Source organism: Azolla caroliniana, unplaced genomic scaffold (assembly GCF_043228905.1).
Source record: "Azolla caroliniana isolate FFs.n. ecotype wild unplaced genomic scaffold, voAzoCaro1.0.p SCAF_10, whole genome shotgun sequence".
NCBI lineage: Eukaryota > Viridiplantae > Streptophyta > Polypodiopsida > Salviniales > Salviniaceae > Azolla > Azolla caroliniana.
The window spans coordinates 17,760,353-17,772,065 of NW_028230445.1; the positions used below are offsets into that span (position 1 = coordinate 17,760,353).

The 11,713-nt window shown below is 36.3% G+C and overlaps 1 long non-coding RNA gene across 1 annotated transcript; it reads left to right on the forward strand.

The window, feature by feature from the left end:
• Nucleotides 1-8,275: 8,275 nt before the first annotated feature.
• LOC147859296 (uncharacterized) lies at nucleotides 8,276-9,411 on the forward strand. Its single transcript, XR_015530399.1, has 3 exons — nucleotides 8,276-8,338; nucleotides 8,606-8,715; nucleotides 9,299-9,411. It is a non-coding gene; the product is annotated as an uncharacterized LOC147859296 (long non-coding RNA).
• The last annotated feature ends 2,302 nt before the right edge of the window (nucleotides 9,412-11,713 follow it).

Genomic DNA, 11,713 nt, shown 5'->3' on the forward strand with positions numbered 1-11,713 from the left:
CAGTGTCGCCTCATAACAATCGCAGTCTACAAACAATCAAATAAGTTAAATGGGGTGTCCAATATCTAATGATGTTCATTGTGGCGCCTCCTCATATTGTGGCCCTTTCAAAGTTGGGCATAACTTATATGATGCTAAATTACCTCAAGGTGAGATTTTGAGGTAACTCTACCCATTGTTGCACCAACAATTTATGGTCTCTTTATGATATTGATTTATCATGATATCTTCAATATGTTGAGAATATGTTAAGAATCAAAGATATATTATGGCCATTTGGAAGGCAATCATGATAGAATGGACGTTTTGATGAAACACTGACTTCTTTTTACATGCTGGAGATTGTTTTCACCTTTATATGTGGTCTCCTAGCTTGCCGTAGCAAAGGTTATATTTGGTCTTGTCTTTCATAATATATACTTGTGGAGATGAAACAATATTATATATTATTTGTATATTGCCTCTGGTCTTTTATTAATACCAATGGAGCATATGTTTTATGGGAAAAAAAATAAAAATCAAAGATATATTGTGACATTTAGACTATGGATAGCTCTCATGCTTGGATTTATTTATCAACAAATGCACGGGGAACAAACAAATCATCGAAAGTTTGTAAAAAGTTGATGGGATTAGAAGATTATAATTAGCTATGCATACACACAATGACAATATATTTTTGTTTTGGGTTCAATGTTTTTAATCTTTTCACCAGTGAAATATGTGTGTGCTTGGATGCCAACATGGTCAACAATGATTGTGACCAATGGATATAGCGGAAAGGATATAAAAACATAAAGTGTGTTTTAGGACACCAACAAGGTTCCCAAGTATTCTTGTGCATTTGTGCATTTCCAACACTTAATTTCAAGATCAAGTGCCGTGAATAGTTAATGACCAGTTGTAAGTGCACTATTAGTATATGGTTAAATATATTCAACATTGCAATAATCACATATTGACCACTCTCACATAGTCTATCATACAAGTAATATCACAATGCATATTTTCATGCACTTAGATTAACTGCCACAAATAGTTAATTATTGTCAATGATTATATAAGTTGCAAAATTTGATACGACTATAATACCGACTCACAAAGGCTTGTACAATGGGTCCTAGAAATACCCAAATGTCAAAGGTAGTAGCATTCCTACGAGCATCAAAATGCATACAATCTTTGGACATCCATGCACGTGGATAATATATGTTCACATTTATTAATTCTTCCCATTAATATATGCTATCATATGTTGAGTGAAACAAAAAAAGCTGTCCATGTGGATCACTAAATTTGGGATGATTAGGGTGGGTATAACACATGATTGTGAAACCTCTTTGAAGCTATCCAAAAGTACCCATGTAACATATACCATATGTTCACGTGTGAGCACTACAATGCATATGCCCATGCATCCACCTTATAGTATATAAATTATCATGAAGCCTTAGAGAAGCCATATCCACAATAGGTACCCATGTGTCATAGTACTATTTATGATACTCCCCCTTGCATCCAACATCGTATACATGATCTAGAAGTCATTTCAAAGTTCCCTTATAACATCCTATGTGTATGACATGAGCATCCTTACGCAATGAACTCTTTAAGTATAATTCGAGCAACATAATGTGTTGACTTTCATTCATTTAGACCAATAGAGTATGGGAACACAAACGACTAATGTGGACTAGGTAGTGAGTGAGACAAAATGCACTATGTAATAGGGCATGTACATGCACAAAGACATCCATTGAGACTCTTGTAATTGTCCACCCCACAATATTACCCATGGGTAAATGTTGATCGACCAGTGTACTATTGTGCAACAATGAGTCACACACAATATTACCTAAATGTACTATATGTTTGCCAAATGATATAGGAAAATATTGAGCTAAGAATCTACCCCATGACACTAGACCATATGAGGCATGTAACTTGAATGAATATTATAAGGGTATTGTGCATTCATGAGGGAGACCCTAAGGACTTACATAAGTATGAGGAAATATGGAGGTGTGATTAAAAAGGTTAATTATTAAAATGGGTAGGGTGGGTACAATACCTATGGATGGTCACATGAGGACAGGCACACCAAGAAATGAAAAAGGGATATTTGGCACCAACTTCCAAGGTCAGCCTGGAGGGGGAGAGAGAAGATAATGCTCTATTTGTTTATCTTTGCCGTTAAATTTAGTAACAAGGTGGAGACAAATTTGTCAGTACCACTACCATTTGACTTACCACTATGTTTCTTGCTTTTGTGTCCGTGATAAACATATCAATAACACACACACACATTGATGAGAAATATACATAGGTTTTGATGTAACTCCTTATAAGTTTAGTCGTACTAGAAGCACCCCCGATTTTCCTCTCCTTGTCTCCACTTGCTTACCCTCCTAGTAAAATTGCATCCTCTTAATTTAAAAGGTTTCTCTATCATGTCATATCATCCTTGCTTTCTATTGAAGGCAACTCACTACATACATAAGCGGGACTTATTATTCTAATAGCTTGAAAACCACGTGTGAGGATGAGAGAGAGAGAGAGAGAGAGAGAGAGAGAGAGAGAGAGAGAGAGAGCCTAAACCTTAGAGAGGCTTAGAGACATTAGTGGCATTGTCTTTGTCACCCTACTTATTATAGACACATTCATTCACTTCGTTGTGGCTCATGATGTCAATCAACATTATCAAAACTTATGGTAAATGTTATGATCCCTTTTACACCTAATTCCTTACCTTCCTTGGGGCCCATTGTGCTAGGTTGCGTAATGTCTACCAAACTAGATCTTCTCACCATTGATCACAACTCTTTCCAATTAATGTGCCATGTTCACCACTAGTCCATAGTTTTAATTAAGAAGTAATATTAGTTGGCTATTGTATTCTAATTTTCCAATCCCAAAATACTTACTCAATAACCACTTTAAAATTACACAATATATCATTTCCAACTAAGAGTCTTGTGTAAATGTCCTTTACCATGAAAATCCAACCTCAAAATATTGTTATGTTTTGTACTTTTTGGGGGTTTGTTTTACCCACATAATCTATGGAAATAGATTCCATTCTTTGAGCCCAGTGAAGTTTCTTTGTGGTATAACCACTTATGTACAATGTGCAAATCTACGTATTTGGTTTAAAGTAAGGATTAAATTAGCGCGAGGACAAAATCTTAGAGGATCATCGAAAGAGCTTTGAAAATAGGACATTCTCTTATATTATAAGGTTAATGGCAATGCAAGAGCTTTCATAAAAACATTATGTGGGATTTTACTCAATCACTCTTCATGGAAAGCTCCCTGGATATACTTGTTAAAGGCCTATTAAAACCAAAACCATTTGAAGACCTACAATATCATCATTAATACAATTGAGAGCATAGGCACCATACCCTTGAACTTCGTTAATGAAATTCAATCATAGTGTAGCAAGTCCTAAACATGAGATTAGAATGCCTCAAAATCTCAACATAGTAAAATCTTTACTAGTTCTCTCTCCCAAAATCAAAGTTCACTTTGCTCTAGTTTAGTGTCTTTGGACAATGGGCATGCAACCATAGTATACAAAGAGACAAGTCTCATGTTTATGTAGCATTGAGCTTATATATTGTATTACACTCATAAGAAAACAAAAGATTAGCTCTATGTGCATGTTTATCATGGTGGGATGTCGCATATAGAGGAAATGTAGGAGATTTGCGGAGAAAGGAGTTAGATAATTGGAATATACAAAAGAAACAAGACACTAACAAGAATTTTAAGATGTGATAGAATATAACTAAATATTTTGATGGGTGTTTCAAAAGATCACAAGCCTAAGATTTAATTATAGCAATTAGACTATGGGAAGTGATGAGCGCACACCACACCTTGGCCATCCAAATCTAGCCAAAGATTCCTCTATGTAATCGCATGGAAAGGTTTGCCTTGGTATCCAACATGATCACAAGATAAGACAACAATGTGACCATTCCCAAGTGGGTGAAATATATATAAAATGGATGGAACCCCCCCCCCCCCCCCCCCCCCCATTGTCTCCTTGTGTCGATAATGTATAGAAAAAGAATTCATTGAATCAAAGTTAGTTCAATCAAGGGCCATATTAGAATTGAGTTATGTCAATGTCATGAGTATGGGGAATCCAAATATGGCCTATGTTATCTCGATTAAGTAATAAAATTTTTTAAGGGCTTAAAATGACATGTATATTAAGTATCAATAGACGAGAAGGTTTAGCTTAGCTCATCATCGCACCTAGGATCTTTTTTATTATTCAAGAAATTGTATCAAATATTGTTAAGTCTATATTAATGCTCCATGAGTTTGAATGATATTTTCAAATTTAAGAAAACTCCATAATATTATCGTATCATATGCTAAAAAGTGGATGCAACAAGGGTTGTGGTCAACAAGACAGTTGTAGATGTTTCTCTCCACCAAAAGAGGAGAGGGAACACCGGGGGGAAAGGGTTGAGGAACTCAATAGCATGATGGCGTATTAAAATAATGCACCTTTCTTTCCTTCTTTTTGTTTGTCTAGAAAAGTATCGGGAAAAAGGTGGAGTATGTGACCTATTTGTATTAAAAAAAGGAGAAGTATTTTCATAATACATGTAACCTTTAGGGGTGGCAATGTGTGTGTGTGTGTGTATTATAAAGTAATGAGTGAGCAGCGTGTGAGCATAAATGTATGTATAAAAGAGAGGAGATAGAAAGTCTTTGTTACTTCTAGATTATCCCACATCTGTAGTTAAAGTCTTGCAATGTTGATGGTCTCCTAGTCTCTCCCCCTCCCCCTTCCCCCCCCCCAAAAACATTTAGCCACATCTTGCTTTGCCCAATCATAACATCTTTAGTCCACACAATCATACATATAATGACTACAAGGTACCCATAAAGAGTGATGGAGAGATTCATTCAATATACTCATGTAATTAGACTTGGTAGAATATACCATATGCCGGTTTGAGCTTCATTTTGCCTTATGATTTTGATTTCATTCTCTTAAATTGATCATATACTTAGCAACCAAACAATGTTGAAGTCCAACTTGGTCAAGCTCAATCATTATAATTCAAGTAATAGTTGTACTGGTGGTGGCCTATCTAAACAATTCAACAATTTGAGCACATCGGCTCATCGACATCATGATGACTCCACACTTACAATGCAACAAGCCGCCTTGTGGCCCCAAGATGGACTATTGCGTAAGTGGCCACCTTAATGTCAATTCAATATAGAATAAATATTTAACCAGTAATTACAACCAACTACAATTATAGGAAGTTTATCAAACTTCATGGACAACCATATAATTTCATGAACTTTTGTTTGAAATCAAATCTATTGTGACTAGCTAGGGATAGATAGACTAGATGGTTGTAGTTATGTTGGTAACAACAAGGTTGTTTGCCAAAGATAGGAAGGTCGTGCACTCAAACCCCACACATTATGTAGTGGCATCTAGTAAACAATTGAACATATTGTGAATCAAATAGAGGTGCACAGGTTAGTGAAAACCTGGCTCAATGCTAATGAGAAATCAAAACATTTAATGACTGTAAATAAGAAGTTACTAATAAGATATGGGGACTATCCCCTTGGAAATGTATATAGTAATACGAAGACTTAACTATACTAACTATTACTCAATTTGGTTTATGAACACAATCCTTCCAATTAGCCTATGGTTCATATGTAAATAGGTTTGAGCACTAGGCACCTGTCTTCCTCATTAGAAGCTAATGTTGTGCCAATGGCTGAAAATCCCACTAACCATTGGAAAATTTTCAAAATGAGAATGATGTATATTATACTTAACATTTATTATATAGAGAATATTCATGAAAGAAAGGTATAAGGTAGTTTGAATGATGAATACTTCACTAGTACATATTGCTCACCAATCCAATAGGATTAATAGGGTGCATTCTAGTCAATGAGATCCAAGAAAATCCACATACTAAGGAACGCCTAACATATTTTATTCAACATTATCCAGATTCGTCCTCATATGAAATCAATCTTTTCATTCAATGTGACCATTGTATTCAATCCTTAATAATCCGTAAAACTTCAACGCATGACATGATTCTTGGCATAATCTAACAAGTAGGTATATAAATATCTCTCTCTAATTAGTTTCAAACGAAAGACAAAAAATAAAATAAAATGCAAAGAAGAGCCAACAAAATAATGCATGGCAATGTGGGGTGGTTTTGCACCTAATGTGGTCATTCTAGATTTTAAATGAGTACTCTCAAACAAATAGGATGTCAAGTTTTGAATATAATGAATGCTAATATATCTTTTGTTTTCCTCTAATCACTAGTTTCTCTAGAGGCCTATGCTACGACATTAAGATTGGGCAATGCATCACATTTTGACCATTGCTTGTATCCTTACATATATTAGTGGGGGATTGACATGAGTAGATGTAGTGATAAGCCTTCATGAGCACATGATATCTTACCAATGATCAAATGCATTATTACATGGTATAACATGGGAGTAGAAGGTTCACATATACCAATCATCATGTTGCACGCATGTCGACATGCTTAAACAAAAATGACAATTGAAACACATGATATAGTAAAATATCATCTAGGATTAACAATTAGTAGAGATCATAAGTCACCCCAATTGACCATATAAGGTATACTAGAGGGAGGGAGGGTTCACATATAATAGTGGTGGTTATAACTAGTGCCTTGAAACACATGTGGTAATGTGGACCATTTACTCACATACATTAACCATGTGCATGTGATTATATATATAGTGATATTACATAACAAATTTATAAGATCCCAATACGCATGATACGTTCAAGCGATGAAGATTAATAGATCGGCACGACATTGGTGTGTTATTATAAAATTATGCACATGATATTTGTTGTCAATAATGCACCACGATGTGGCGACGTAGAGGGTCTACTACGTATATAGACATCAAACATCGATGAGGGATCGTTTCATAAATGTGCGCATTAAAACATTACATTTGTTCGATATATGCATGTGGCCATTTGTGACAAAAATGTCAAGATCAATATTGCTTGTCCATGGATGATTGACAACTTGTTAATGTGATAGATATTGCTTGTTAACGTGATTGATATTATCGCTTGTCCATGGATTATCGACAATTTGTTAATGTGATAGATATTGCTTGGTAATGCAATCCATATTGTTGCTTGTCCATGGATGGATCGACAACTTGGTAGTGCGATCGATATTGTTGCTTGTCCATGGATGGATTGACAACTTGCTAATGTGATCGATATTGTTGCTTGTCCAAGGATGGATCGATAACTTGCTAATGTGATCGATATTGTTTCTTTTCCATGGATGGATCACCAACATGTTAATGCGATCCATATTGTTGCTTGCCCATGGATAGATCGACAACTTGTTAATGTGGATCGACACACAACTTGCTAAGGTGGATCGACAATTTGTGAATGCAGGCGATATCGATGGCGGGGAGGAGGCATTAGCAAGTGGGATGGCCCCGGACAAGGCTAGCCATGACGACAATGTAGCCGTAGTGCGAGATGAGGCGGGAGGAGGAGGAGGAGGCCGTAATACCGTGGTATTGGGGACACCATCAATATCATCATCATCATCATCATCATCATCATCATCAAATTCAATATCAATGGGGGGTGGTGCGTGCACGCCTCGGCCTCGGTGGTGCCCGACGGCCGAGCAGATCCAGGTGCTCGAGGCGCTCTTCAATTCGGGCACGACGACGCCGACACGAGACATGATCGTGGAGATCGCGGCGTGCCTCAAGCAGTTCGGGAGCATCGTGGAGGCCAATGTCTTCTACTGGTTCCAGAACCGCAAGGCTCGTGCCAAGCGCAAGCTCCGAATGCAGCAAGCCGCCTCCGCCTCCGCACTATCCCATAATAATCATAATCATCATCATAATAATAATCATCATCATAATAATAATCATAATCACAATCATAATCATCATCATAATCATAATCATAATCATAATAATAATAATAATTCCTCCTCCTCCTCCTCCTCCATTCTGATGCCCAAATTATTTACACCCACCCAATTATATGCTTATAATTCTTCACCCCCTCCTCATCCTCCTTCTTCTTCATCTTCTCCTTCTTCCTCTTCTTCCTCTTCTTCTAGCCTTCATGCTCCTAATGATTTAAATCATGCCCTTCATGATAATGATGACCCTCCTCACCCTCATCATCTTTATAACAATGTTGCTACTAATCACACTGCTTATGATCATCATCATCATCCTGATCTTTTCAATAATCACACCGTGATGAACACGATTAGTGCAGGTATCATTGCAGATCACCATCCATCTTTCATTCATTCATTCATTCATGGGCCGCATGTGGAAGAACAACAAACACATTAGTTAGTTTGTGGCCATTCTCATTCATTGCCCATTATACATTCCTTGTTTAATTAATACATATATAGCTCAGTTACTTCGCTGATCAAGGATAAATATTGTTTTTCCATTCTACTTACTTAAAATTGCTGAAACAATTGGATGAGATATATATATATATTCTTTAAATCCTTTTTAATAATCTGGCCAGGTACAAACGGGTCTAATGATCTCCAGATGAAATATCCGGCCGCATGCATGAGCACCCAATTTTATTCGATGGCGGCTGCCGATGGTGACGATATGCACATGATCATGCATGTAATAGAATTATAAGTAACCAGGAGTTTCAAAATCAATGAATAATGAAATAATCATCATCAGCTTCTTAATCTCTATTCATAATTAATGCATATTATATAACAAATACAAGCATAAAACCATAACCCAGCTGTTAAAATTTTAGATATATATATATATATATATATATATAATATCTGTGTGTCTGTAGTTTGTTAATGTTATGTAGTTGAAATACTGATCCTTAATATAGAATCTCCTTATAATTTGGTCCTATAGGTGCCGGCCACAACTTTTGCGATAGAATTATAAGTAACCAGGAGCTTCAAATCAATGAATAATAATAATAATAATAATAATAATAATAATAATAATCAGCATTAGCTTCTTAATCTCAATTCTAACAAGTAATGATTAATGCATAATAATATAACAAGTAACGACTAATGCATATTATTAGAAGACAACAAGCATAAAAGCATAACCCAGCTCCTAAAATTCTATATATATATATATATATATATATATATATATATATGTGCTTGTTAATGTCAAATAGTTCAAATTTTACTGATCCATAACTTGGTGGCACTATTATTATTAGGTTCCGGCCACAACTTCTTCTTCGAGCATGTCATCGACAATGTCGCCATCCATGATGATGATGATGATGCCTACATGCACGTGGGCCGCGTGCGAACCAACCCCGACCCGAACCCAAACCCGGACACTTGCGGCCGCCAGTACCACCGGGCCGCCCGCTTGTACCACGTCTCGTGATTCTTCCAGGGGCCCAACGGCATTGTCCGCTTATACATCATCAGCTACACCATCTGCATTTTTATGTCCGGGACCGGGAGCAGCCAGCCTAATGCCAACTGACCCATACTCCGGCCAATGTCCGGCCGTCAACTTGCCTTTGTGGGAAGCCGTCGCACCCTACACCATCATCGACAATAACTAGCTCCTCGTACCGAAGCTGGACATTGGTGTCCAAGTTCATATTTATAACATCAGTTTAAATCCATGTTGGCCCTAAACCCTAAACCCTAAACCCCATGGAGGAAGAACTTATATATATATATACATTGGTTTTTAAAACACTTTCATGAGTTAGCCCACATTACCTTATTGAGTCTCTACTAGTTAAGCAGTCATTGGCTATTCATACCTTATTGATCCTGCAAATTACTTCTCAAATCTAATCGCGAGAATGCATCTTCGTGTTTTGAGCCATCATCATGCTAAGCTAATTAGTTTGCCTGAGTGCAAATTTTGGGACTTATCCCCCCACAATACTTACATCCTAGAGCGACAGGAGAGGGACAAAGGCAATGCCGATTTGTAGTCGTGATCTGCAGTTCTCATAGTTGCAATGTCATAATGCAATTTATCATGACAATTTGTGGATGTGAACTCCCATAATTAACTTTATATCTGTGGGTGGAGGAGGAGGAGGAGGAGGAGGAAAAGAGATTAATTTTACACAGTGATTACTACTATAAATGTTGTCTATATAACCTTTATGTTGAACTTTAAAAAGATCACATGTTTTGTGTCATTCAAGATCAATCTTTACGGTATATGTTTAGTGAAGGAGATCATGAGATGGCTCTAATATTAGCGACATGAGGCCATGAATAGCATATTTTCAAGAGTTTAATCAATATCCATGCAAACGATTTAGATGAATAGCATATATTTTACTATTGCCCTCTCTCTTAAGGTCACTATGACATATGAGATCCACACAAAAATAATTTAGATACTACAAAGATAAAATAAGTTTAAGCGTTTCCATAACGTGTTTAATGATACAAGGAGAAGACCATATTTAAATCTATGTATAAATGTATGTACATATATATACATGTATGTCTATCAAGAAGACAATATGTATTAAGACAATTTATGAATATAGTGAATAAAATGTATTAGAATTTCTTTCTTAGGTGTTCCAAAGCATGTACCGATACCTATATATTTATAGTTGATTTTCACGGTTTATGAAAGCAAGGGAGGAAGCATCACAACTAACTCTGAACGACTACAAAAGCGCTCTTCATTTTTAAAGATTTTTGTCAACCATCAATAGTAATGGTTGAAAGCCATGGGGATTTGGGTGCTTTTCCCATTCTATTATTAACATTAATGTTTATTCATCTAATCACTGTGATACATCCTTGAAGAATGATAGTTTTGTCGTTGCCATTTACACCACCAAATATGAAACAACTAAGTTTGTGACTTCCAATACATAAATTTGTCTTCAATCTTTTGGGCCATTGGATGAGACCCGTTTGACCTCTCCAAACAAATAGTATAATAACCCAAATGCATGTACATGAAACTAGAACAAATGGGATAATAACCCAAATGCATGTACATGAAACTAGAACTTATTTCTGCACACTAATCTTCAAACGTGAGGCTACTCAAATAGATCCCACACTTTCATATTTTTAACAATGTTATCATGCATAGCACCTAAGAACATGATATGGTCATTTGTAATTCTTGCACAATACAAGTATTTGCTAATGGTAGCAAAAGTCCTACCACATATACCCCTTGTCGCATTATGTAACATTGTTAAAATGGGATGTATTACAATTGCAAACGAGAAGGTATTGCACAAACATATTTATCAAATGGATTTCTGAGATGGAGTGGGTAGGGTAGTTCACTTTCTATACGTAGAAAAGCTTGCAATAAGCTTTTGGGTACCTTCGAAAGTATTTGTACAAAGCACAATGCTTACTTGCTTTACTAGCTCGTTGGTCATTTGTTCCAGTTCATGAATGCATAAACCAAAGAGAGTTTGTGAGAGTGGCATAGGTTTTCTTGCCACCAATAGTATTAGCGAAAAGAATCTGAAATTCATCTCCCATTCACACATGGTACATCACCTTCTCATAGATTCAAGAAATTGTAAGAATATGCTCAAAATGTGATGCTTATGTTCTTAGATATGAGTGATGTGGTTGATGTAACCTAGATTGTTGGCTTGGCCACATTG